At 45.4% G+C, this 27,161-nt stretch overlaps 1 long non-coding RNA gene across 1 annotated transcript; it reads left to right on the top strand.

The window, feature by feature from the left end:
• Window positions 1-564: 564 nt before the first annotated feature.
• LOC119976087 lies at window positions 565-25,971 on the top strand. The gene is made up of 2 exons (XR_005462866.1): window positions 565-784; window positions 24,227-25,971. It is a non-coding gene; the product is annotated as an uncharacterized LOC119976087 (long non-coding RNA).
• The last annotated feature ends 1,190 nt before the right edge of the window (window positions 25,972-27,161 follow it).

Raw genomic sequence — 27,161 nt, forward strand, 5'->3', positions numbered from 1 at the left:
CCATTTTGATTAAAAGTACACGAGTAAAAAAAACATAATCCCGCAACAGTTGTGTAACACTTTGAAGGTTATATGGACACACACACACACATACATAAATTCACAAAATATCATCAGTGCTTTTCAGGCTGAGAATTCAGCCACCTAACAGGAACTTGTTAGTTCTGATTTCGACGGCTTCATTGCTATTACTTTCCTGTGAATTTTCCATTAGAAAAGGTATATCTTAAAATAAAATTACTCCCTTCCCTCCGAAGGATCGGTCTGGCACAAAGCCTGAGCTATGCTGATGGGTTATACCATGAGCAACAGTATTTTGGGGTGGAAGATGGGCGGCTCTCTAAGAAACCCAACTGTGCTGTTAGTTTTTTAAGATCTTAAAACTGAGAAATGCCACTGATTCCTAACCAAGCTGTGATGTAATGTCAACCCTAAACATTTCAAAAACTGATGTGATTTGGTTCCAGTTATTGTTTTTGTAATCATGTAAATATTTTATGATCAACCAGTAAACTATTGTTATGAAAAGGAGTGTACTGCAGCTTTTGGTATAGTCCGAGCACAAAGTTGCAGTCTTGAAATCTATTTGGCAAATGTTCACAGCCTTCAGACTGAGAGACGACAGCCAGCAAAAAATAAACTGAAGGGAAAATTCTGAGCTCACAGCACAGAAGGGCTAAAGCCACAGAATGTGCAATGCATTTCTGTGAAAATCTGGAGGGAGGAATTACTGATACCATTTGCAGCAGCCACTTTTTGTAAACTGATAAAGTGTGAATAGGTGGTAAGTAGACAAATACAAACAATAATATGATTAAAATAGTCTCCTTCATCTAAAAGCAATGATCTGAAAGTGAAGGATACAATCTTTCTGGGCACTGTCCTACATTTTGTTCAGTTTGTGTAACAGCAGGAGATGTCTGGCACCATCTGCTGACCTGTAAGTGCTTTTATGTTAATTATTTTTGAATATCTTTCAATAAAATTGGTTAAATAATAAATTATGGACAGTTTTGATTTGATGAGCAGAATGTAGCAATTAAAAGAAACTGAAACTTCATAATTTTTAAAACAAAGAATGAAAAAGAGAGGATTGTTATATCTGGCATTGTAATAAAATATTCAATCAAAATTTGTAACTTGAAATTAATGATGGAGTGAATAACTGATAGTTTAACTGTAAGCAATGGTCTTGTTAATTTAAGTGAGCAATTCCACATAGTTACTCCACATAATTTTGTGCGCACTAATGTCAGAAATTTAACCCATTTTAAATCTCAACCTTGAGAGTAACTGCGTATTAAAGTTAGTTACAAATTTAGTAGTCCTGTATGATTTAAAATCAAACTATTTGTGTCAAAAATAATTTCAGATTCAGAGTGTTAAAAGAGTCGGGGGCACAAATCACTAAATGTAATAATTTTTGCTTGTACAATCTGTAAAACACAAAATTAAGAGTTTTGAGGCTGGCTTTTGTTACTCTAGATGTGTACAATGTAATAACAGCAAATACGATAGGTAGTTCTAAGTAGCACAATAGTTTAGTTCTTCTTCATGTCTTTATGATTATGTGTTTATGGCTTTTGTTGATGCATGGCGCACAAAGCTAAAAGCCAGACGTGTGCTGACTGTCACCACTTTTGCCCCACATACCAGGTGGATAGCCTCAGGCAAATGCTTTACTTTGGGAGAAAAAACATTATTGCCCATCTTGAACAACAGCAAGGAGGAACCAATAGGTTGACACCCTGTTGTCCTAGCTAAAGAATAATCAGTGGGCTCAGGGACTGGCATGAGCTAAGGATTGTGAAAGAGAGATCAAGTGATTTGTAAATAACAGTAAAGAATTTATTGCTGAATTTATAATTCGAGTAACATACTAAAAAGTCACCAACATGTTTCTAAGCATGGTGTTACATCGAATTGTATAGCGTTTACAGCATAAAAACAATCCATCTGGTGTTTATGCTCCATATGAGGCTTCTCCCATTTTATTTAATCTCTCGAAATGAACATATCTTTCTATTCTTTTCTCTCTCGTATAATTATGTAAATTTCCCCTTAAATACACCTGTATAATTTAATTATAATGCGGCAGTGAGTTCCATATTCTGACCACTCTCTGAGCTGTTGCGACCAGGTTAGGAGGGGTGAAATTATTCCGCTCTTTGCCCTCTCCTCGTCTGACCGCAATTCAGTGGGCACTTAACTATTTCAGCACAGTGGGACTTCCGGTGGGGGCCATGGAGTGAGCAGTCACACATATGGTGGCTCCCTCTATTTTTAGTTCCTTTCCCCATCCGAAAGGTTACGTTTGGGATGGAAAGAGGTGTAGGAGTACCTGGAGAAGGTGTAACTCCTCTGGTGTGGTCGGTGGATTGTTCCACGAACTAGGACTGGGATGAGACGAAAGGAGCTGTTAGAACAGGAGAGTCTCTGCGATGCGCCACAAGCTAAGATGGCGGAGGGCAAAGGGCCCGTTCTGCCCACACAACGATCAACAAAGCAGCTGGTGGAATGTCTCAATGCTATGTTCAGCCAGCAGAGGAAGGAGGCCCTGAGGACCTGTCCAAAGTGGTGGAGCAGGTTAAAGTGGAGCCGAGGCTGGAGACCCAGAGTCAGGCGATCCAGAAAATGGAAGAGGCGGTGGGGAGCATGAGGAGCAGCAGCCTCATTGGTGGCCTAGGTGGGGGTGATGCAGGAGACCCAGAAGAGGCTGAAGGGGAAGTGGGAGGATCTGGAGAACTGTTCCAGAAGGCAAACTTTGAAGATTGTGGGGATGCCCGAAAGCATCAAAGATGCGGAGGCTGGTACGTATGTGGCCCAAATGTTGGAGCAGTTGATGGGGGAGGGAGCCTTTGACTGGCCTCTGGAGGTTGTGCGCACAGGGCGCTGATGGGGAGGCCGGAAGTGGGCAAGCTGCCAAGAGCGATGGTGTGCAATTGCACCACTTTCTGGAGTAGAGTCTTCAGTGGGCGAGGCAGTCGAGGAACTGCATCTGGGAAGGGACGAACTGCGGGTATATCAAGAGCTGGGTGCCGAACAGGCAAAGTGGAGGGCCGGGTTCAATCGGGTCAAGGCAGCCCTCTTCAAGGATGGGGTGAAGTTTGGAGTGCTGTACCTGGCCTGCCTCTGTGTGACCTTCCAGAAGCGGGAATATTATTTTGGCAAGTCAGAGGAGGTGATGGAGTTTATGAGGGACAATGGCCTGCCAGGACAAAGAACAAAGAACAAAAGAACAAAGAAAAGTACAGCACAAGAACAGGCCCTTCGGCCCTCCAAGCCTGCGCCGACCATGCTGCCCGTCCAAACTAAAATCTTCTACACTTCCGGGGTCCGTATACCTCTATTCCCATCCTATCATGTATTTGTCAAGATGCCCCTTAAACGTCATTATCGTCCCTGCTTCCACCTCCTCTGGCAGCGTGTTCCAGGCACCCACTACCCTCTGTGTAAAAAAACTTGCCTCATACATCTCCTCTAAACCTTGCCACTCGCACCTTAAACCTATGCCCCTTAGTAATTAACCCCTCTACCCTGGGAAAAAGTCTATGACTTGCCAATTTTTATACTCAATGCCCCGGCCAATGAAGGTAAGCATGCTGTATGCCTTCTTGACTACCTTCTCCACCTTTGCTGTCCCTTTCAGTGACCTGTGGACCTGTACACCAAGATCTCTCTGACTGTCAATACTCTTGTGGGGTCTACCATTCACTGTATATTCCCTACCTGTATTAAACCTTTCAAAATGCACCAGCTCACACTTGTCCAAATTAAACTCCATCTGCCATCTCGCTGCCCAAATCTCCAAACAATCTAAATCCTGCTGTATCCTCTGACAGACTTATCGCTATCCGCAGTTCCACCAACCTTTGTGTCATCCACAAACTTACTAATCAGAGACAAGGAGGACATTGAACTTTGAAGCAGTTTTTGAGGAGGTTTCTTTGCTCTCGGGAAACTTTTCTCCTTGAAATGTTCTGCTGGTTCTGATGGCGGGGTGTTTGGAGGGCAGGTCCCTTCATGGGGGAATATCATGGTTGAGTGCATCTTTTCTGTTTCTTGGGGGAGTGTGGATGGGGAGAGGGGAATTGGGAGGCGTAGGGGGTGCGGAGGCCTTGGACGGGGAAACCATGCTAGCTGGGCAGGCAAGTTAATGGGAGTGCAGTGGGGGGTTGTCAGGAGGTGGGTGTAGGGGAGAGGGATTTGGTTGTTACTTTGTTTGGGGGGTGGGGGAAGGGTTGCTGACAAGCATGTGGTTGCTGTGGCGAGGCTGGAATGGGAGTGAAGATGGTGGACATCCGAGGGTGAGCCGGGAATGTTGCGTGACACGGGCAGGGGGCTGGCCCAAAAAGGGCTTTGGTTGATCGGCAGGGAAGGGGGACAGAGAGCCCCCCAACCAGGCTGGTCACGTGGAATGTGAGGGGCTGAATGTGCCAGTCAAGCGGTCACGTGTGTTTGCGCAACTGAGGAGTCTAAAGGCGGAAGTGGCCTTTTTGCAGGAGACGCATTTAAAGAGAGGGACCAGACAAGGTGGGTAGGGCAGATGTTCCACTTGGGACTGGACAAGAAAAGAGAGGGTTGGTGGTAATGAAAGATCCATTACAACAGGTTTCCTTGAGTTTACCAAGAGGCTGCTGTTATTATACTTAAACAAATCTTTTTTTTTAAAACATTTTATTCAGGCATTTGTAATTATTAATAACAATTTCAAAAGCAAACATAACACAGTAAATAACACTCCCTCAACCAACAACCACACCCAGCCAACATGACTTACACACACAGTTTCCCAGTCCCCTCCTCCACTCACTGTCCCAGTCTCAACTATCTCCCTCTACCCCCCCCCCCCCCCCATCCTTAAACCCCCCCTATCGTATCTGCTGACAGCTTAATTTTCTCCAAGGAAGTCGATAGATGGGTGCCACCTCCGGGTGAACCCTAACATTGAACCTCTCAGGACGAACTTAATCTTCTCAAGCCTGAGAAATCCGGCCATGCCACTAACCCATACCCCGGATTTTGGAGCCCCGAGTCCCTCCACGCCAATAAGATCCACCTCCGGGCTGCCAAGGAGGCAAAGGCCAAAATGTCAGCCTCTCTCGACCCCAGAACACCCAGGTCTTCCGACACTCCAAAAATCGCCATCTCTGGACTCGGTGCCATCCTTGTCTTTAATACCGTGGACATGACATCGGCAAATCCTTGCCAAAATCCCCTAAGCTTTGGACATGCCCAGAACATGTGGACATGATTTGCAGGCCCTCCCACGCACCGCACACACCTATCCTCCACTCCTTCAAAGAACCTGCCACAGTCATATGCGCCCTGTGGACCACCTTAAATTGTGTCAGGCTAAACCTGGCATACGAAGAGGACGCATTGACTCTACTCAGGGCATCTTCCCACAGACCCTCCTCTAGTTCCTTTCCCAACTCATCCTCCCATTTACGCTTTACCTCCCCTATCTGGGTTCCCTCCCACTCCATGAGTTCTTTATACATTTCCGAGAGCTTCCCCTCCCCCATTCCCGATTTCAAAACTACCTTGTCCTGTATCCCCTGGGACGGTAGAAGCGGAATGGTCGAAACCTGTCTCTGTGCAAAGTCCCTCGTCTGCAGACAACGGAACCCATTCCCACCTGGCAACTCAAACTCCTCCTCTACATCATCCAAGCACAGAAAGCTGCTGTCAATGAACAGGTCCCCTAACCCCTCGATCCCACCTCACTGCTACCTCCGAAACCCCCCAGGTAGCCCCCCAGGCACAAACTGGTGGTTGCCACAAAATGGGGTCCAAACTGACACTCCCTCCACTCCCATATGCCTCCGCCACTGTCCCCACACCCTCAAAGCCGCCACCACCACTGAGCATGTGGAGTACACGGCCGGCGAGAAGGGCACAGAACTAGTGCCCTTACATGATGCCGCTTCCACCCGCTCCCACACTGACACCTCCCTGACTACCTCCACTTCCTGATCATTGCTATATTTGCCGCCCAATAGTCATTCCTGAAATTCGGTAGGGCCAGCCCCCCCCCCCCCTCCCCCCCCGGCACCGCTCCAGGAGCACCTTCTTTACCGGCGGGTTTTTACCTGCCCATATGAACCCAGAGATCACCATGTTCACCCTCTTCAAATGGCTTTTGGAATAAAAATGGGGAGACACTGGATTTGAACAGAAACCTCGGAGAACCGTCACCTTTACGGCTGGACCCTCCCCACCAGTAACAATGGGAGTATATCCCACTTCCGAAAGCCCTCCTTCATCTGCTCCACCAACCGAGCCAAATTTAGTTTGTGTAGCTGCTCCCACTCCTGCGCCACCTGGATTGCCAAATACCGAAAACTCCCCTCCCACCACCTTGAACGGCATCCTCCCCAATCTCCTTTCCTGCCCCCTCGCCTGGATCGCAAAGATGTCACTCTTACCCATATTCAATTTGTACTGCGAAAACTGGCCAAATGCCCCCTGATCCTCATAATCTCTCCAATTCCGCCCAATGGGTCAGAAATATACAAGAAATATACAATATACTCGTCCGCGTATAGCGAGAACCTGTGCTCACTCCCCCCCGGACTGTCCCATGCCAGTCCTTTGACGCGCTCAGTCCATCATCAGTGGTTCTACAGCCAAGCCAAACAGCAATGGAGAGAGTGGGCATCCCTGCCTCGTCCCCCAGTGCAGCCTAAAATAATCCAAGCCCACTCGGTTTGGCCGCAAGGTTGCCACCGGTGCCTGATACAGCAACCGGACTACAAAACCCTGCCCAAACCCAAACCGCCCCAGGGCTTCCCACAGATACTGCCACTCCACCTGATCAAAGGCCTTCTCCTCATCCATGATGACCACCCCCTCCACCTCCCTGCCCTCGGACGGCATCATAATCACGCTTGAAAGCCTTCCGATGTTGGCCGGTAGCTGCCTTCCTTTTACACCCCCTATCACCCTGGCCCACAATCCTCTATTCTCGAAGCCAAGATCTTGGCCAGCAATTTGGCGTCCATGTTCAGAAGGGAGATCGGTCTGCATGACCGGCATTGTTCCGGGTCCTTATCCCGCTTCAGGATAAGGGAGATCGAAGCTTGCGACATCATTGGGGGAAGTACTCGCTCCCTAGCCTCATTAAATGCCCTTACCAATAAGGGCCCCAGTACTCCTGAAAACGTTTTGTAAAACTCCTCCGGATATCCATCCGGCCCCAGGGCCTTGCCCAACTGCATCGACTCCAGCCCTTCCACCACTTCAAACAGCCCAATCGGGGCACTTAGACTGCCACCAACTCTTCCTATACCCTTGGAAACTCCAGTCCTTCCAAAAACCGCCTCATAATCCTCCATCCCGGCTGGGGATCCGACTCGTAGAGCCTACTATAACATTCCTTGAACACACCGTTCAGCCCAACTGGGTCCAAGATTTATACACAGCCCCTCTCGCTTTTCTCAACTGCCCCAACGCCTTCCCTGGAGATAAGAGCCCAAATTCCATCTACAGCTTCTGCCGCTCTTTCAATAGCCCCACCTTCGGGGTCTCTGAATGCCTCATGTCTACCTGAAGAATCTCCTTAACTAGTATGTCCTTCTCTTCCCGCACCCCTTTCTCCCTATGCTCCCGTTTCGAGATAAACTCCCCCCTCATTACTGCCTTCAACGCCTCCCATATTGTAGCTGCCGAAACATCGCCTGTGTCGTTTATCTCCACATAACTCCGGATAGCCTCCCTCACCCGCTCACCCTCCTCCTCCGCTAATAGTCCTACACCTAATCTCCAGTGTGGGCACTGGCCCCCTCCTTGCTCATCCGTAAATCCACCCAGTGTGGAGTATGATCCGACATTACTATCGCCTAATACTCGGCATCTACCACTCCCGCCAGCAAAGTCTTATCCAAAAAAAAAAGTTGATCCGGGAGTACACTTTGTGTACTTGGGAGAAAAAAGAAAATTCCTTCGATCTCGGCCACCCAAACCTCCATGTACCCACCCCTCCCATCTGTTCCATAAACCCATTTAATTCCTTCGCAGCCGCTGACACTCACCCTGTCATCAAACTCAATTTGGATCTATAACCGTGTTAAAGATCCCCCCCATAATCAGCCCATGCGAGTCCAGATCAGGAATCTTCCCCAATACCTGCCATTAACTCCACATCGTCCCAGTTCGGTGCATAAATGTTCACTAGTACTGTCGGCATCCCTTCCAACTTCCCACTCACCATAATATATCTTCCCCCCGCCCCTCCGAGTCTGCCACTATGCTTTCCACTTCAAACGGCACCTGCTTATTAAACATACTTAAACAAATCTACGTATATTAATAAAACACACACAAACTTTCGACACACACACACTCGAAGTTCACACACACACGCAATTACAAATTACAGAATGGAGGAGAGGTTTTCCAAATGCGAGTCCATAAAATGGGAAAAGTGATTAGTGACTTCAGGCTGAATTTGTTGGTCACAATGCTTCGATTTAAAGATGTAGATTACTTAGTTTTGTTCTCTTCAAGAGACGTTAGTGCAGCGTTCTTTTCAGAAACCTCTGTCTGTAGCAGGGCATCGCTGGTGACTATCGTCAGCAAATAGGGCTTGAAACTTACCAGTTTGGTTGGGTAAAAAAGGGGGCAGGTGGGACTCCACTTAGGTCTTCTCCCTAAACTGTTTGTCCTCAGTTAAACCTGGGCTTAAAACATACAATGGGTTGGATTGTCACGTGACCTTTCTTTGTCAACTGTCAGGGGAATTTTAAAAAATGACATTGTCCATATAATCCAAAGGTGACTTGAATAGCTCATGCCTGAAAGTTAGCTTAGCTAGGATCCTAGTGTCCAATCAATTACTCCAACAGTTGAATATCTCAAGTGATTGCCATGGATGTTTTGCAAACGAGACAGGAGATCTGAGGCCTTCGCACTCCACTGATGTCATTGGGCGGAACCGGCAACCCGCGCATGCGCGGATGACTTCACATTCTTGGCATGACGAGGTCTCTGCCGAGAAAGACGGAGGCCCGCTCCTAGCCCCCCGGGTGGTGGTGAATTAGGTGCGGGGAGCGGGCTCCGAGGCCGTCGTGAACCTCGGCCGAGTTCACGACGGCCTTCACGAATTCGGCCCCCTGCGGAGAATTCCGCCCATTATCTTTGATGGGTATTGCAGACAAACTGACTGCAATGAATTAGAATGTGGGACATATAATAATGCAAATTTGGGTTAACAATCTTGGGCTGTGAGTTCAAGTCACTTTAGCAACTGTGTTTAAAAAGTCTGCATTTAAAAGTTCAATTCTGATTTCCAGCTCAGTTCAGATTTCCAGCTGGTGGATTTAAATTATTGTTTGGCATAAAACACACCTTCTTCACAGGGTAAAGAAGATTTCCCTGAATTCCTTATTGGGTTCATTAATGACTGTCTTGCATTCATGGCTCCCAGTATTGAGCTCAACCACAAGTGGAATTTGTTTTCTCTATGTAGCATGGTGGTTAGCATCAATGCTTCACAGCTCCAGGGTCCCAGGTTCGATTCCCGGCTGGGTCACTGTCTGTGTGGAGTCTGCACGTCCTCCCCGTGTGTGCGTGGGTTTCCTCCGGGTGCTCCGGTTTCCTCCCACAGTCCAAAGATGTGCGGGTTAGGTGGATTGGCCATGCTAAATTGCCCGTAGTGTAAGGTTAATGGGGGGATTGTTGGGTTACGTGGGTTTAAGTAGGGTGATCATGGCTCGGCACAACATCGAGGGCCGAAGGGCCTGTTCTGTGCTGTACTGTTCTATGTTCTATGTCTACTCTATTGAATCCTTCATAATTTAAAAGAGTTCGGCTCGGTCACCTGCCCATGTTCCCTAGAGAAATATTCCCCAGCCTGTTCAGTTTATCGCAATAGTTACACACTCCCAGTTCTGGTGTAACGTTTGTACCATCTCCAGTGCTTCTATATGCTTTTTGTAATCTGCAACATTGTCTAACCAAGGTTCCACATAAATTTAACATAAATGAGTCTGCTTTTGAACTCTACAGGTATTCCTCAAAAAATAAACCCTTGTACTTTGCACTTTTATTAAATTTTCAAACTTATTGCTCCTACAATGGTATATGCACTCTATCCCTAAATCCCTCTGCTCCTTTACTGTATCCCATGGAAAACTAAAATGCACCACTGCACATTTACCTATATTGATACTGAAGTTATTTTTTCTTCATGTTCATTCTGCAAGTTTGTCAATCTCTTCTTGTATTTAGTCACAGTTCTTCTCAGTTTTAATATATCCATCAATTTGTTGTGATTTCATAGAATATAATAGAATAAAATCCCTACAGTGCAAAACGATGCCTCCCATGCATAGGAAGGATCTTTGCCCATTTCATCTTGGTAGGGATGATAATTTAAATGACTTTGATTCAAAGGCTTCTTCTGACACCACCAGAGCAACATTCCGTGGTCTGATTTTCTGAGGCATTTCAGATGTGCAATTAAAGATGTGGGCTAGCCATTTTCATTGTATGGCAATGACTCCTCACCATGAGTCTTGTGGCGCAGTGGTAGTGTTCCTACCTCTGATCCAGAAGCTTCGGGTTCAAGTCCAGGTGAAAGACTTGACAGCCAATGTTCATAACATGGCCAAAGAGATTGAGTGCCGACTTTTAAATCCTTCCAACATACTCAGGAACTCTTGTGGCAATGTCCTGGAGCTGAAATGATTGGCCTCCGATGACCACAACCATTTATTTTTTCAAAATAAATTTAGAGTACCCAATTATATATTTTTTCCATTTAAGGAGCAATTTAGCGTGGCTGATCCACCTAACCAGCACATTTTTGGGTTGTGGGGGTGAAACCCACGCAGACACAGGGAGAATGTGCAAACTCCACATGGACAGTGACCCAGGTCCTCAGCGCCATAGTCCCAGTGCTAACCACTGCGCCACTTGCCGCCTCTGACCACAACCATTTCTTCTGTGATATAGGTACGAGTCCAACTAGTGGAGATTTTTCCCCAATTCCTATTAACCTCACATTTGTGCTAAACAGCACCATTCTTGCTGGGGTGAATTCTGGACCTGCATCCTTCCCTGACCTGTAGTGAGTGTGGCGCTGAGGGTCAGACCTGCCTTTGGGCAGAGACTGAAGAAGAATGACTCCTTAGCTGAAACTTGGGACAAGTGTCCCCTAGCTATGGGCATACAGAAATACCACTTCCAGAATTTGAGTTCACAATGATGATCATTTAATAAGCATGTTGCATTAATGAAAGATGATATACAATATAAACCTGTTGAACAAGAAAGTCTGAAAAAAAACATTTGATAATTCAGAGACAACTACAAGTGCAGAACGATTTGCTGTCCCTGCACGAGTTAACTGAAGCTATCTCTACCAAATTTTATTCAGTTATGCAATGAGGATACGGGGCAGCATGGTAGCACATGTGGATAGCACTGTGGCTTCACAGCGCCAGGGTCCCAGGTTCTATTCCCCGCTGGGTCACTGTGCGGAGTCCGCACGTTCTCCCCGTGTCTGCGTGGGTTTCCTCCGGGTACTCTGGTTTCCTCCCACAGTCCAAAGGCGTGGATTGGCCATGATAAATTGCCCTTAATGATCAAAAGGGTAGGAGCGGTTATTGGGTTACGGGGATAGGGTGGAAGTGAGGGCTTAGGTGGGTTGGTACAGACTCAATGGGCCGAATGGCCTCCTTCTGCACTGTATGTTCTCTGTTCTAAATTGCTAAAAAAGGACTAGAAAGTTATAATTAAAATGCACTTTTGGCAGAGTTCAGATAGATCAATGTCATGGCATTTATGAGTAGCTTCCTTCTTGCAAATTATTGAAACTTTGATTTTTCTACTTTACATTTCAATAGTTCATTTACAGGCAAAGTCACCTGTCAATTGTTTCAAACCACATGATGCTGTTTTATTCAAAACATTCCAATGTGTGACGTTGCACACTTTCACCACAAGGGGGATTCCTCCACCTCTCCAACCACTGCTCTAACCTGGTAATAGTCAGAGGTAATACACTATTATGTCATGCATGGTTACATTTTGTAGCTTCACAGAAATACCTAACCTAAGGAGAAAGAAAAGGACAGTAAATGTAACGGAGTCAATTTTCAGAAAAGTATAGAAGTCACACTAAATGTTATTTGTCAAAAATGTTTTTCCTTTCATTGCCTTTAAACTGTTCCATTGCTTCTTTACATCCCTGGCAATTTAGTACGTCTATCAGATTTTCTCCAATGCTCTGACTTGTTTAGAATTAGATAACAAAAGTTTTTATTTTGCAACCTGGTCTAGATTAGTTTTAACCATTAACCAATAAAAGCTGAACCTGTTAAATTATAACAGTATAAAAATTGCCAAATGTAATGAATATTGATGCACAATAACTACCATGTTTATTGGATGTAGAATGCCTTTGTGGCATTTATACAATGCAGACTCAAATTCCACATAATTCATGCATGAATGAAAACTCACACAGCCCCTATAAATATTGGAATGAGTCAGGGCAGGCTGCCTTAATTGTTCATAAGGACAACCAAGCAATCAGTGAAATATCGACACTTGTTATCCAGAATATAATCAACTCGGTGAGATGTCTCTCGGGTGACATGGTTACGAGTATTTTTTTCATTAAGGTGAAGGGTGCAGAGAGGAACAGGTTATGAGCAGTGCTATTTGTTGGGGGAGGTAGACATATTTCAGCAGATCTTGGCAGGTATCGAGGAGCTCAGAGAGAAGAAAACTTTGGCCGATTGGTATTATAGTCAAAACTACATAACTGACAAAGAAAGGATAGTCTGCATACAGTTGTTTTTAACTGGTTTTCGGAAGCAAGTCACTATCAGATGTCGATAGAAACCAGACATTGGTTGTTATCCTTGAACTTTATTGCTTCAATGTTTAGAAGTCCATTGAATTCCTTTGTAGTTTATTGACTCAGGGAAGGCCCACATTGATGAACCAATGCCAGAACATGAACACAACTACATTTTTGTTCATCTAATCTTTGCCCCCGAGGAGATTGGAGCAGTTCATAGTTTGAGTAGTAAGTCGGGTCTCCAGTTTAAAGCAGTTTGCCGTCGGAGTAGTCAGTACATGCAGGCATGTATCAAGTTTGCATACTCAGCAAAAGGTTAAAAATGAATCAGACGTTTAATCTTCCTGGCAGTCCTTCACTCAAAAGGAAACATTTGCCACATAATTTCTGAATCCCCTGCACATAAACCAGACCAACATTGTTGAGTTTTGCATACACTTTCAATTAATCTCTTATATAGGCAGGAGTGAAAGTTAAATTTGCTCGATCTTTATCGATGCCCTCTATTTGCCGGTACAGCATTGGTTTATTCTCTCATTCACTTTGCATGGATACAGATACGGAATTGTTGTACACCACTCCTCCTGCACAGTGTGTTTGGGCAATCCTTTAGGTAGGAAAAGTGCTAGCTCATTCTACTGGGCAGAGTTCTTCCAATTTTGACTACGTGGCAACTCAGGTGGTAATAGCCGGGTGTAGACCATCGGCTGCATTGCTGGCTTTTCCCGTGATAATTTTAGCAATGTGGTCAGAAAAACCAAGGAGGCAGATCCCACGACTTCAGGCCGGTGGGACAGGAACTAAATGAGTGTGCCCCACCAGCAACCTTCGATTTTGAAGGATCATAAGGCCCGGCTGACGGCTGTACTGACCTGTGTGTCTCTGGTGGGTGCAGTTCACTGATGCATGTCACGGGGGATCTGTCTTAATTTATGTCGGCGTGAGGGGACAGTCCTATGTGGTGGGACTATCTGATCTGCATATTAAAATATATGTAAATGTAGATCCCGATATTTAAAGTCAGGATCCTTGTTATCTCATTTGCTGGGGATGGGGACATTTGCTGGGGATGGGGACATTTGAGCGAGAAAATCCTACTGGCGTAGGCGCCGTTTTGGGGCTTCCCATGGCTCCTTCCGCCATTCCCGCCCGCTGAAACCAGGGGTGAAAAATTGAAAAATCCCCTTCACTGTCTTTTATGTTGTCCACTAACTAAAATCTAACATTGTAGAAACTATTGCAGGGTATTGGTAATGATTAATGCATGATAAATGCTGAATGTATTTCGATTCGATTCCTCTCCAATATTACCCGTGAAGCAAGAAGACCGTGAGATACCTGTATCTAAATATTTGCTGAAGTAAAGACTATCTTTACATGACTCTATTTACAGGTTATGCCAATTTACCAGTAATTAATATTATTGAATATTTACTGTCAGAAATAAGGCGATGGTACAGTTAAGTGTTATGGACAGGAGAGAGAGGTAAATCGGAACTCCTTTATTCTCTCACTGTTCACGGCTAGAGTTTTTTTGTTTTAAAAATTGGCTGTGGTGCTTATTCCAAAAGCCCTTGGTATGTGCAGTCAATTTTGACACAGACACACATGCACGGAATTTGAGGAGGGCTTGTTGCAGGAGTCAGCCTGGAGTCCTGCCGTCAGATGTTGGCAGGTTGAAGATAAGTCATCAGACAGGCCTGCTTCTGAGATCTCAACTGTATAAATAGAGGGCTCATGCAGTGAGGCAGTATGGGCAGAACTCAGGAATAGGAAGGGTGCAGTCAGAATGTTGGGATTTACTACGGGCCCCCCCAACAGCCAGCAGGAGATGGAGGAGCAGATACAGGCAGATTCTGGAAAGGTGCAAAAGCAACAGGGTTGGCATGGTGGGTGATTTTCACTTCCCCTATGTTGACTGGGACTCACTTAGTGCTGGGGGCTTGGATAGGGCAGAGTTTGTAAAGAGCATCCAGGAAGGCTTCTTGAAACAATATGTAAATGGTCCAACAGGCCAGCACGGTGGCACAGTGGTTAGCACTACTGCCTACGGCGCTGAGGACCTGGATTCGAATCCCGGCCCTGGGTCACTGTGCGTGTGGAGTTTGCACATTCTCCCCACGTCTGCGTGGGTTTCTCCCCATAACCCAAGGATGTGCAGGGTAGGTGGATTGGCCACACTAAATTGCCCCTTAATTGGAAAATAATAATTGGGTACTCTAAATCTATTTTTAAAAATAGTCCAACTGGGGAAGGGGGTCTGGTATTGGGGAATGAGCCCAGCCAGGTGGTTGAAGTTTCAGTATGAGAGCATTTTGGGAACAGTGACCATAATTCAGTAAGTTTTAAGGTACTGTTGGATAAAAATAAGAGTAGTCCTCGCTGAAGGTGCTAAATTGGGGGAAGGCTAATTATAACAATATTAGGCAGGTGTTGGAGGGTAAATCAACATCTGGCATGTGAGAGGCTTTCAAATGTCAGTTGATAGGAATTCAGGACTGGCATGTTCTTGTGTACGGCAAGTTTCAGGCACCTCGGATAATGAGGGATATTGTGAGCCAAAAGTAAAAGGAAGCATTTGTAAGGGCTAGAAGGCTGGGAACAGATGAAGCCCATGAGAAATATAAACAAAGCAGGAAGGAACTTAAGCAAGGTGTTAGGAGGGCTAAAACGGGTCACGAAAAGTAATTGGCAAGCAGGATTAAGGAAAATCACAAGGTATTTTTTATGTATATAAAGAGCAAGAGGGAAAGGGTTGGCCCACTCAAGGACAGTGGAGGGTGTAGCCATCTAAGATGGCCACTAACGAACACAAAATGGAAGACTGCAAAGAGTGCAGGGAAAACGGACATGTTAAAGAGCAAACAGCTTGCAGAGCAATTATGCATTGAGACAATTGCAGAAACCGGTTTCCCGACAGCTGCAGAGATCAGGCAGCGCTGTAAATGAGAAGCCATTAGCATATTAATGAGGTGATACCGGGCCAGTCCCAGGTACAATGGACACAAATTAAGTATCAATCGATACATTCAATAGCAGACCAGACACGGTGGAGCCAGAGAAGCCCAGGACAATAAGTCCTAAGAACCGCCCCAGCGATCAAGGAACGGCCCTAGGATTGAGGGGTTCAAACCATATCGATTGGGAAGAGGCCCAATCGATCCCCAGCAGGTGAGGGAGCCCGCCCAAAGGGACGCAGACCCCCTGGGACCTATAAAAGAGAGGTCCCACACATGGTTCAGTCTCCTGTGGGCATCTATGCATGGTGCCAGAGGAAATGGGCAAGATACTAAGTGAGTACTTTGAATCAGTATTCACCAAAGAGAAGGACTTGGTGGATGATGAGTCTGGGAAAGGGTGTGTAGAAGGGCTGGGTCACATTAAGATCAGAAAGGAGGTGGTATTTGGCATCTTCATTGATTGAGTTTTTTGAGGAAGTGATGAAGATGATTGATGAAGGTAGGGGAGTGGATATTGTCTACATGGACTTCAGTAATTAATATTATTGACAAGGTTCCTCATGGCAGTCTGGTACAGAGGGAGAAGTCACACGGGATTAGAGATGAGCTGGCAAGATGGATACAGAACTGGCTCGGTCATAGAAGACAGAGGAGTAGCAGTGGAAGGGTGCTTTTCTGATTGGAGGGCTGTGACCAGTGGTGTTCTACAGGGATCAGTGCTGGGACCTTTGCAGTTTGTGGTATATATAAATGATTTGGGGGAAAATGTAACTGGTCTAATTAGTACGTTTGCGGATGACACAAAGATTGGTGGAATTGCAGATCGATGAGTATATAGTACGATATAGATCACTTGGAGACTTGGGCAGAAAGATGGTAGATGGTGTTTAATCCGGACAAATATAAGGTAATGCATTTTGGAAGGTCTAATACATGTGGGAAATATACAGTAAATGGCAGAACCCCTTAGAGTATTGACAGGCAGAGGAATCTGGGTGTACAGGTCCACAGGCCACTGAAAGTGGCAAAGCAGGAGAAGAAGGTAGTCAAGAAGGCATACAGCATACTTGCCCTCATCAGCCGGTCATTGAGTATAAAAATTGGCAAGTCATGCTGCAGCTGTATAGAGCCTTAATTAGGCCACACTTGGAATATAGGGCAGAATTCTCCGCAAACCGGTGGGGCGGGCCACTCCGGCGCCAAGGAGTGGTGTGAACCACTCCGGCGTCAGGTCAAACCAAAGGTACGGCATCCTCCGCACCTTCAGGGGCTAGGCCGGCGCTGGAGTGTTTGGCGCCGTGCCAGCGGCAGGAAGGGCTTGGCGCCATGCCAACCGGCAGCCAAGGGCTTCCGTCGGACGGCGCGAGTGTGCTGGCGTCATCCTAGCGCATGCGTAGGGGGGTCCTTCTCCCCACCGGCCATGGCGGAGGTTGACAGCGACCGGTGCGGAGGGAAAGAGTGCCCCCACGGCACAGGCCTGCCCGCAGATCGGTGGGCCCTGATCGCGGGCCAGGCCACTGTGGGGGCAGCCCCCAGCGCCAGATGCCCCACGCCCTCCCGAGGACTCTGCAGGCCGCCCATGGAGCAAGGTCCTGTCGGTAAGGACCTGCTGTGATTTACGCCGGCGGGACCCGCCGGAAACGGGCGACCACTCGGCCATCGCGAGCTGGAGAATCGCCGGGTGGGCCGCTGCCAACAGCCGCCAACTGGCGCGCCTCGATTCCCGCCTCTGTCAAAACTGTGCGCCGGAGAATTCGGCAGCCGGCGGGGGCAGGATTCACGCTGCCCCCCGGCTATTCTCCGACCCGGTGGGAGGGTCAGTGGGGCGGGGAGGGGGGGGGGGGGGGGGGGGGGGGGTCAGAGAATCCCACCCATAATGTTCAATTCTGAAGGATATGTAGGTTTTGGAGAGGGTACAGAAGAAGTTTACCAGGATGCTGTCTGGTTTGGATGGCGTTAGCTATGAGGAGTTTTTTAAAAAATTTAGAGTACCGAATTCATTTTTTCCAATTAAGGCGCAATTTAGTGTTGCCTATCCACCTAACCTGCACGTCTTTGGGTTGTGGGGGCGAAACCCACGCACAAGGGGAGAATGTGCAAACTCCACACGGACAGTGACCCAGAGCCGGGATTCGAATCCAGGTCCTCAGCGCCGTAGGCAGTAGTGCTAACCACTGTGTCACCTGGGACCTCGGCGCCGTGAGGCTGCAGGGCTAACCCACTGCGCCACCATGCTGCTCAGCTATGAGGAGTTGTGATGCGTCACGGTGGCACAGTGGTTAGCACTACTGCCTCCCATTTCCAGGGACTAGGGTTCAATTCTGGCCTCGGGTGATAGTCTGTGTCGAGTTTGCACGTTCTCCCTGTGTCTGCATGCATTTCCGCCGGATACTCCTGTTTCCTCCCACAGTCCAAATCTGTGCAGGTTAGGTGGATTGGCCATGATAAATTGCCCTTAGTGTCCAAAAGGTTAGGTGGGGTTACTGGGTTACGGGAATAGGGTGGAGGCATGGGCTTGAGTAGGGTGCTCTTTCCAAGGGCTGGCACAGACTCGATGGGCCAAATGGCCTCCTTCTGCACTGTGAATTCTATGATTCTATGAAAGGTTGGATAAACTCGGTTTCGCACTGGAATGATGGAGATTGAGGGGCGATCTGATAGAAGTCTACAAAATTATGAGGGGCATGGACAGAGTGGATAGTCAGAAGCTTTTTCTCAGGGTGGAAGAGTCAATTACTTGGGGACATTGGTTTAATGTGTGAGGGGCAAAGTTTAGAGGAGATGTGCTTGGGAAGATTTTTAATGTAAATTTAGAGTACCCAATTCATTTTTCCAATTAAGGGGCAATTTAGTGTGACCAATCCACCTACCCTGCACATCTTTCGGTTGTGGGGACGAAACCCATGCAGACACAGGGAGAATGTGCAACTCCTCACGGACAGTGATCCAGAGCCAGGATCGAACCTGGGACCTCGGTGCCGTGAGGCGGCAGTGCTAACCATTGCGCCACAGTGCTGCCCTTTCAGGAGGCTTTTTACACAGAGGGTAGTGGGTACCTGGAACTCACTGCCGGATAAGATGGTGGAAGCAGGAACGATAGTGATGTTTAACTGGCATCTTGATAAATCCACGAATAGGATGGGAACAGAGGGATACGACCTCGGAAATGTAGAAGGTTTAGATTAGACATGCAGCATGGTCAGCGCAGGCTTGGAGGGCTGAAGGGCCTGTTCCTGTGCTGTACTTTTCTTTGTTCTTTGTTCTATTGCAAAATGGTCACTGGAATCATGTGACTTCCTTCCTCTACAATGATTTCATAAAGGGATGTTTAGTGGGTGCCTGGATTTTGTTCCAGTCATTTAGCCTTTGAAAAAGTCATCATCCAGTTCTGGGTAGCTATTGTCTTGGTAGACATTCAGACTCCATTAGAGGAGTAAGCTTATAAAGATGCAAATGACATCCATTCCCTTTCAATAGCTCCTTTTTGAAATGAACCTGGACAGTCCCAAGTGTGAGATTCCATGAGCAAAACGTCAGGATATTACTCAAGTGCAATCCATTAAAAATCATAGTGGTCTGGGCAGCACGGTGGCGCAGTGGGTTAGCCCTGTTGTCTCACGGCGCCGAGGTCCCAGGTTCGATCCCGGCTCTGGGTCACTGTCTGTGTGGAGTTTGCACATTCTCCCCGTGTTTGCGTGGGTTTCGCCCCCACAACCCAAAGATGTGCAGAGTAGGTGGATTGGCCATGCTAAATTGCCCCTTAATTGGAAGAAATTAATTGGGTACTCTAAATTAAAAAAAAAAAATCATAGTGGTCACCTTACAATTCCAGATATCAGATATCCTGTGGCAGTTGCCTTTTCTTTCAGCAACATTTATTCTTAAATAAGCAAAAAACAATAATGTTAGATTTACATAATTTATGAAGCAACAATGAAGTTTAAATTTGTAGCTCACAATATCTCCGACAGAAAATCATCAACCCATTTTACATGCAGTTTAACAATGGAACAAAAATGTAAACTTTCCAAAATAAACATGTCATTTGATTGATTGATTGATTTGATTTATTGTCACATGTACCGAAGTACAATGAAAAGTATTTTTCTGCGGCTGAGGGACAGTACATAGTACGTACATAGTTGGCAAAGAGAATAATCAACAGAGAACATTGACAAATGGTACATCGGCAAACAGTGATTGGTTACAGTGCGGAACAAGGGGCCAAGCAAAACAAATACATTTCACTGTTGCTCAAAAGAATTCCACGTAAAAAGGAATCAATTGCATCCTTTTTCTCCCCCCCCCCCCAATTCCTTTCATTGTCCATGTAAGCTTCTTATCCACCTCATTACATTTCCTTCAAAACAATACTTAATTTTAACAATAGCAAAACTTACCCATCCCATCTTCTAATGAGGTCTCCCTCTCTCTCTTCGCCATGGCTCTGCATCTCAATATGTTCAGAAGTAAATATGTTAGAAGTAAATGCTGATTGGTGAGCTGAAGTAAGGTGGGAGGAGCACAAACATTTGCATAAATCTGTTGTGCTGAATGGTCTGTTTCTCTGGTCTGTTGTACATTATGTGTAATTTTATGAAAACAAAATAAACCTAAATACATATGAACATATAAATTAGGAGCAGGAGTGAGCAACTTGGCTCCTCGATCCTGCTCTGCCATTCAATAAGATCATGGCTGACCTGATTGTATGCTCAACCCCACATTGCTGCCTACCCCCGATAAGCTTCACCAAGAAAGAAAGAATGAATGGTTGAATAAGCCAAAGAGGATTAAAATGTAGCCACAGAAGATTAAAGATTTGCATTTATGTAGCATCTTTCACAATCACTGGATATTTTAAAGTGTGTTACAGGCAAGAAAGTGTAGCCACTGTTGTAATGTAAGAAACGTGGTGGTCAATTTCCGCACAGCAAGCTCCCACAAACAGCAACGAGCAGAAGTGAGAAAGCTGCACACTGAGTCACGATTGCCCTATAAAACAACTGACTGGAAACAAAATAAAGAAAGATAGAAAGAAATAGAACAAGGGAAGTAGTAAATAATAAATGACAAAGAAAGAGACTGAAATAGATTTGATTTACATGACATTATCACATACCTCCAAAATATCGAGGAGCTTTTGTAATGGAAAGAAAAATTGGGCAGTAAAACGTGGTTGGTCAATTCGTTAACGCACATTTTGCCCCAAACTGCTGTTGAAATCTCTAGCCAATACTTTCCTAGTTGGAGACTAAATCAACTGTTAAAAATATTTAGCAGGACCTGGTTCAAAGTGCAATTGCAACACATTTTATCTGTGATGTACAGTATTGTCTTCAGTCTCTTCTGAAATAAATTTGCACATTGTTAGAGTGTGGATGCACCATATAAAATAATCTAGTTCTTTTAGGAGCACCAACAGTTATGGGTGCTATGTCTTTTCGTCCAACGTCATTTCGTCCAACGACACTTCGTCCACGTCTTTTGGTCCAACGTCTTTTTGTCCGCCCGTCTTTTGGTCCAACGTCACTTCGTCCAATTATCCAATTACAAATAGTTTAATTTAGTTTTTCAATGTTACTGCTCAAGGATCCTCTCCACCTATTTCGCCTCTTGAAGTTGAGTTCTGCATTTGTGCTGCTTGATCTCCAGACATTATTAAGATAACCTGCAGGATATTCACCCATGTATGCTCCAGCGTGATGAGAGCCATTGTATCTGATGGAATATTTGATCATTTCAGACCTGTAATGTCAGAACCCACTGTCAACCAGAGGTTTCAATCACTCGACGAAAATCGAGTTTAAACCTGCTTCTTTCGGAATTGTAGAATATCAAATCATCTTGTCCTCTCCCCATTATTCTCTCTCGGGTACAGTTCTGGAAATCTAACTTTTAGGGAATTTCGGGAATTTACAATTTACATCAATTTTAAGTAATTTCGGGAATTTTAAGTAATTAGTAAACTTTTAGATTTTATAACTGCATTTTTAGATTTTTTAACTTTTTAACTGCATTTTTCAACTTGCATTTTACTTGCATTTTATCAATTACTTGCATTTTAGCAATTAAATTCACTTGCTGTATTGTACTTGCATTTTATCAATTAAATGGTTTTATACGGAGTTAATTGTAATTGGATAATTGGACGAAGTGACGTTGGACCAAAAGACGGGCGGACAAAAAGACGTTGGACCAAAAGACGTGGACGAAGTGTCGTTGGACGAAGTGACGTCGGACGAAAAGACGCGACACGACAGTTATGACAACCTTTAACCTTTTTTTATTATTCAGGGGCAATTTAGCGTGGCCAAGCCACCTACTCTGCACACCTTTGGGTTGTGGGGGTGCGACTCACGCAGACACGGGGAGAATATGCAAACTCCACACGGACAGTGACCCAGGACCAGGATTGAACCCGGGTCTTCAGCGCCGTGAGGCAGTAGTGCTAACCACTGCACCACCGTGCCGCTACAACCGTTAACCATTTGAGGTTTCACACACCAACATCTAGCAAAAGGTTTGAGGGTCGGGCAAAACTAGATTGTTGCACTCCAATATTGTAAAGTTTTTTTTTATAAATTTAGATTACCCAATTATTTTTTCCAATTAAGGGGCAATTTAGCGTGGCCAATCCACCTACTCTGCACATTTTTGGGTTGTGGGGGCGAAACCCACGCAGACACGGGGAGAATGTGCAAACTCCACACAGACAGTGACCCAGAGCCGGGATCGAACCTGGGACCTCAGCGCCGTGAGGCGGTTGTGCTAACCACTTGGCCACCGTGCTGCCCTCAATATTGTAAAGTTGGGTGGGGTCTAGCCAGAAAACAACATCTGTCAGCATTGCTGAGGAAGCATTAGTTTCTATCCATTAAAATTAATGATATCCGTATGAATTCACAATATGTACTCTCCACATGTGAAGCCTGATGATGGGATAGAAAATTCTTAATGTTACCTTATGTGATAGTGGACAAGGTTTTGTGATAGTGATCATACCAGAGCCAGATTGTCTCCTCAATCAATGGCCAAGTACACAAACTTTGAGTAGAGACTGTTGAAAAGTGATAAAAATGGCTAACCTTCTCCATCCTAATAAACCCATGGCTACCAAGGGTGATCGTAGCACCTCTATGTGATCGCATAACTTAGCTGAAAACTGGAACATCCCGAGAATTTATTGCTCAGTTAATCACTGTATAAAGCAATTTGTTTTTAAACTGCGATCATAAAACTAAAGGAGACTAGTTCTGAGCTGTGTTAGGCCTTAAGTGAATTGACCTGCTCTATCTTACACTTGGCAAGCATCTAGTCTTCATTGGCACTTTGCCTGCCAGTACAGTGTGTAAAACTTGGATGTAAATCCATGCCCTACCTCTCTATGCAACATTATTTCTTCATTGTTTTCCACTTCTACACACATTCTCCCTTAGACTGGTCCATTTACAGTCTTTGTTTGAATCATGAATAACTATATATGTGACAAATCAGTTGGGAAACTTTAATTGATCAAGTTTCATATCAGGATACAAGCTTCTTTTTGGAAAAGGGAAATGCCATTTGGCCTAACTAGCTTTCTCCTTCAAACCTCTACCTTCACAGCATTTCTGTTATGTACAGTGTATTGCCAAGCATGAATAAGCAGGCCTTTTTGGAACAGGCTAGAAAGAGGAAGGAAAGATTTCTGCTGGTCAACAAAAAGCTTTTTCAAATTCCACTTATAATGATTGAAACATAGAATCAAAATACCAGTTCTTAAAGTGGTGATATCCTGCCCTCTCCATAAATCCCCTTCCACTCCATACACACATCTTCAACTTGTGCTGCTTGTGTAAAATTCTAACGTCCTAATTCCAACTCTCCTGAACATATGATGCACTGTGAATTCCTCTGTTCTCTCAAATGCCAATGACCACGCATATACTGGCATTACTTTTATTTCATTCACTGCAGCTTTTAAGTAAGATGCTAGGTTGAGGAAAATATTGCCCCCCAGTGCCACGCATAACATTTCAATGAGGTCACATGGACAACAGTTGTGAGTTTGACGCCTTATCTCCAGATCTCTGAACCAAACCTCATAACACTCTTTCCATCCCCATATCAATCATTATCAACAATTTCCTCCCATTCCACGCATCTTATCAAAATGCACTCTTTCTGCAGGAGATAATGTGATGGAACAATCATAGGGAAGCAGGACCATTATCACCCACATGAAAGAGAGCAGAAAGTCATAGGGATCAGTAGAGACAAGTAGAACGATCAGTAAAGGGGAAAGCAAGGGTTTACCCCAGTTGGGTTTCTGTATATTGGTTCTAATCTTTCATTCATTTCTACAAATATGTAGCAAGCTGCATAACTTCAAGCTGCATTATCCAGGTTATCACCTGAGAATCTCCAACTTCTACCTTCTCCCCTAACTCTTGCCTCTTTTCTCTTCTAGGTCTTTCTTGACAGCAAGAGGCTCTGCACAGGAAAAGATCTTAAAGGGGGACAATCCTGATAATTCTCCATAATATGCATCCCTCTCAGGCACCGGCTTAGACATTAGCACTCACCATGAACAGTGAAGCAGAGGGATTTGGTAACCATGCAGCATGAATGAGCAACTGCAGGTTTTGGTCATCATGGCAACACAGGAGATAGGTAACCACGTAAGATCCTCTCCAAACTCTGCTGAGGAGGACAGTGATGAGGACTTCAGGGATCAAGTTAAACTGTGTGGGTATCACACAAACAATTGCGTTAGGTATTGGAACGCATGTTGAGGTATTCAACACTATGGCTGAAAGCATGGAGGTGTCCACTTCCAACCTACATGGCATCATTCGCATGGTATCAGCACTCTGCAGTGTGAGCACTTCCTACAGCTAAACCGCCCACAGGAGGTCCCACGTTTTGTAAAGCTGTGTGGAAACTCAAACCTGTCGGTGCTAGAGAGGTAGAGATTCACCTCGCAACAATTGGTGGAGCAAATGGATAATGACCGTCATCTTTTTCAGCGTGCTCCACAGGAGTAACAGTGGAATTTTGGAGCAATACTGAAGCACCGGGGCCTCTCCGGATGTCAGCACATTTGCTCCTTTGTCATACCTTTCACTTATACCCGCATTGGTGCCAGCTGCGGAATCATCAGGTTTACCCGACGTGACAGCAGCTGGGCCTGACTGCTCTGGAAGAATTGAGGTGTAGCAGTCTGCAGCCAGGCCGTGACATGAATGAGTATCCAGAAATCACCAGTGAGAAGCATCTCAAGGGTCCCAACGTTAGTGTGGTAGCGTGGCCCCTTTAAGGGGTGATTCTTCATGGGCTATGTGATGGGCCTAGAGCCTATGGGGACACAGCGTGCGAACATACGCCTATCAGGGGTTTAGGTGTGTCTCTGGCCATTGGGACTTTGCCAGTGTTAGCGCGGGAGTCGTAGGGACAAGACCTGTGTTTTAGTTGTGCTGCCCAGTATTTATAGTTCGCCTTAGTTCAATAAACCTCGTTTGTGTTTCAACACTGCCTGGCCGATTGCCTCACAATATAACAGTAGCAACATCAGCTTCATGGAGGCGACTTAGGGAGCACCTGGCACGAGCGGTAAAGTTAATACCCTACCTGCCTATGTTCGGTGCCTCGCCTATTACCAAAACAGCACAGTCAATGGCAGCTGCAGGATGCTTAGATCACCATTTTTCCTACTAGCACGCCCTGTTTCCACTGAGTTGGCAAGGTTAAAATTGGCCCTTATAGAACAATTAAGAGGCTGGACAACCAGCAAATTAAGGACTGCCCACAAAAACTACTGGCCCAATCAGAGGGTGGAAAGCGCAACATCCAGTGCTGAGAGTACAGAGGGCACCTAAATAGTGAGGCATTTTCAGAGAATGCAAGGATTTTGGGGGAATGCCGGGGGGGCCCTCCGTGTGTCATGGAACAATAATCAAGGAGGCCCTCATTGTAGAATCACCGGGTTTACCCGTTGTGACCGCAGGTCCTAACAACATGCTGCTCTCAAACATGCTGCCCTTAATCGACGAGTTAATTGTTTACATATTAGATATTCAGCATGTGATCATTCTTGTACTTTTGTTTATGCTATATAATCTAATCTTGGTTTTATGACATCATTTAAATTTCTTGATAAGAATGCTGCCCTGTAATCATTCTCAAATATTCTCTATATAAAATAATATAAATTGCGGGCTGTCTTATTGAATCTGCCACTGTTTGTTGTCAGTTAGTCAATGAATGACAGCTATTGTTGCTGTTAACCGACTAATGTTTGTTTTTATATAATGATTTTAGGTTTATCACAATATGCGATTACAGAGTGTCAGTGAAACTAGGCCAATTCAAAATATGCACAGCATTGGAATATTAACTCAAACATGAATATATATTTAAATCTCAAGACTGGGAGAAGTTTTCCATGTCATACAAATAATCTGCTCTGAAACTCAGAAGCAATTGGGCAAATCACATGCCGTGCCTTGGATTGGAAAACTGAGGGCAGGACTTTCCATTGCAGCCTTTTGATGAACCCAACCATCAGGTTCACATGCGAGTCTGAAGCCTGTATGGTGTGGGAAACAGTCACTTCATGTGATTTTCTTCAGTGAAATAAACTGTATTCTTCTGAATATTACAGAATACTTAAAGAATTAGCAGGCACGTGCTACTCTGTAAAAACACATATCCCTAGCCGTCAGGGACTGAGGTAAAAAAAAATAATGGCCAAGGAGAACAATATTTCGAAGAGGGCCATATAAGGGCCACTCAATACTGTCAACATTCCTGAACTGCTGGCAGTGAGTCTTGTGGCGCCTTATGTGCCTCTTATCTACTCTCGCAGGAGTTAACACATGAGATAAGCTAAAAGATGACCTTGAGCCAGAGTGGTGGACAGAGGGGATGTGGTACCTGCCTCTGGGTCACCGGTCATTGGCCAATGCACTTGAACAAATGATTGACATAGGTTAAAACAACTGGGGCCTAAAACAACCAGGGCCTAGAAATGAAATATGTTAACACCGGATTTGGGGATGAGGAATGAGGGGGCAGTCCTCCCCAGGAAGAAGACTGGGAAAGAGCTTCCTAACACCTTGGCCAGCTCATGAAGTTAAAGAACAAAGGGAAGCACACAGAACAAACAAAAGGTTGCCATTCCAGCTGCAGTTTGGCTCCATCCACTTGTCCCTTCTCCTGGATCAGTTAACCATTCTCATCTGTCACAGGTCATATGCCTTTCCTGTCTATTTAGCTTTGGCATCAAATTTAAACTGTGGCTTCTTAATAAAGCACTTAATAAATTACTTTAAAATCCCTTTCCGGAATATTCTGAGACTACTGAACCTAAACCTTACACCAGGGAAGCCAGAGGGTGGACTCAC

This window comes from Scyliorhinus canicula, chromosome 13, assembly GCF_902713615.1.
Source record: "Scyliorhinus canicula chromosome 13, sScyCan1.1, whole genome shotgun sequence".
Lineage (NCBI taxonomy): Eukaryota > Metazoa > Chordata > Chondrichthyes > Carcharhiniformes > Scyliorhinidae > Scyliorhinus > Scyliorhinus canicula.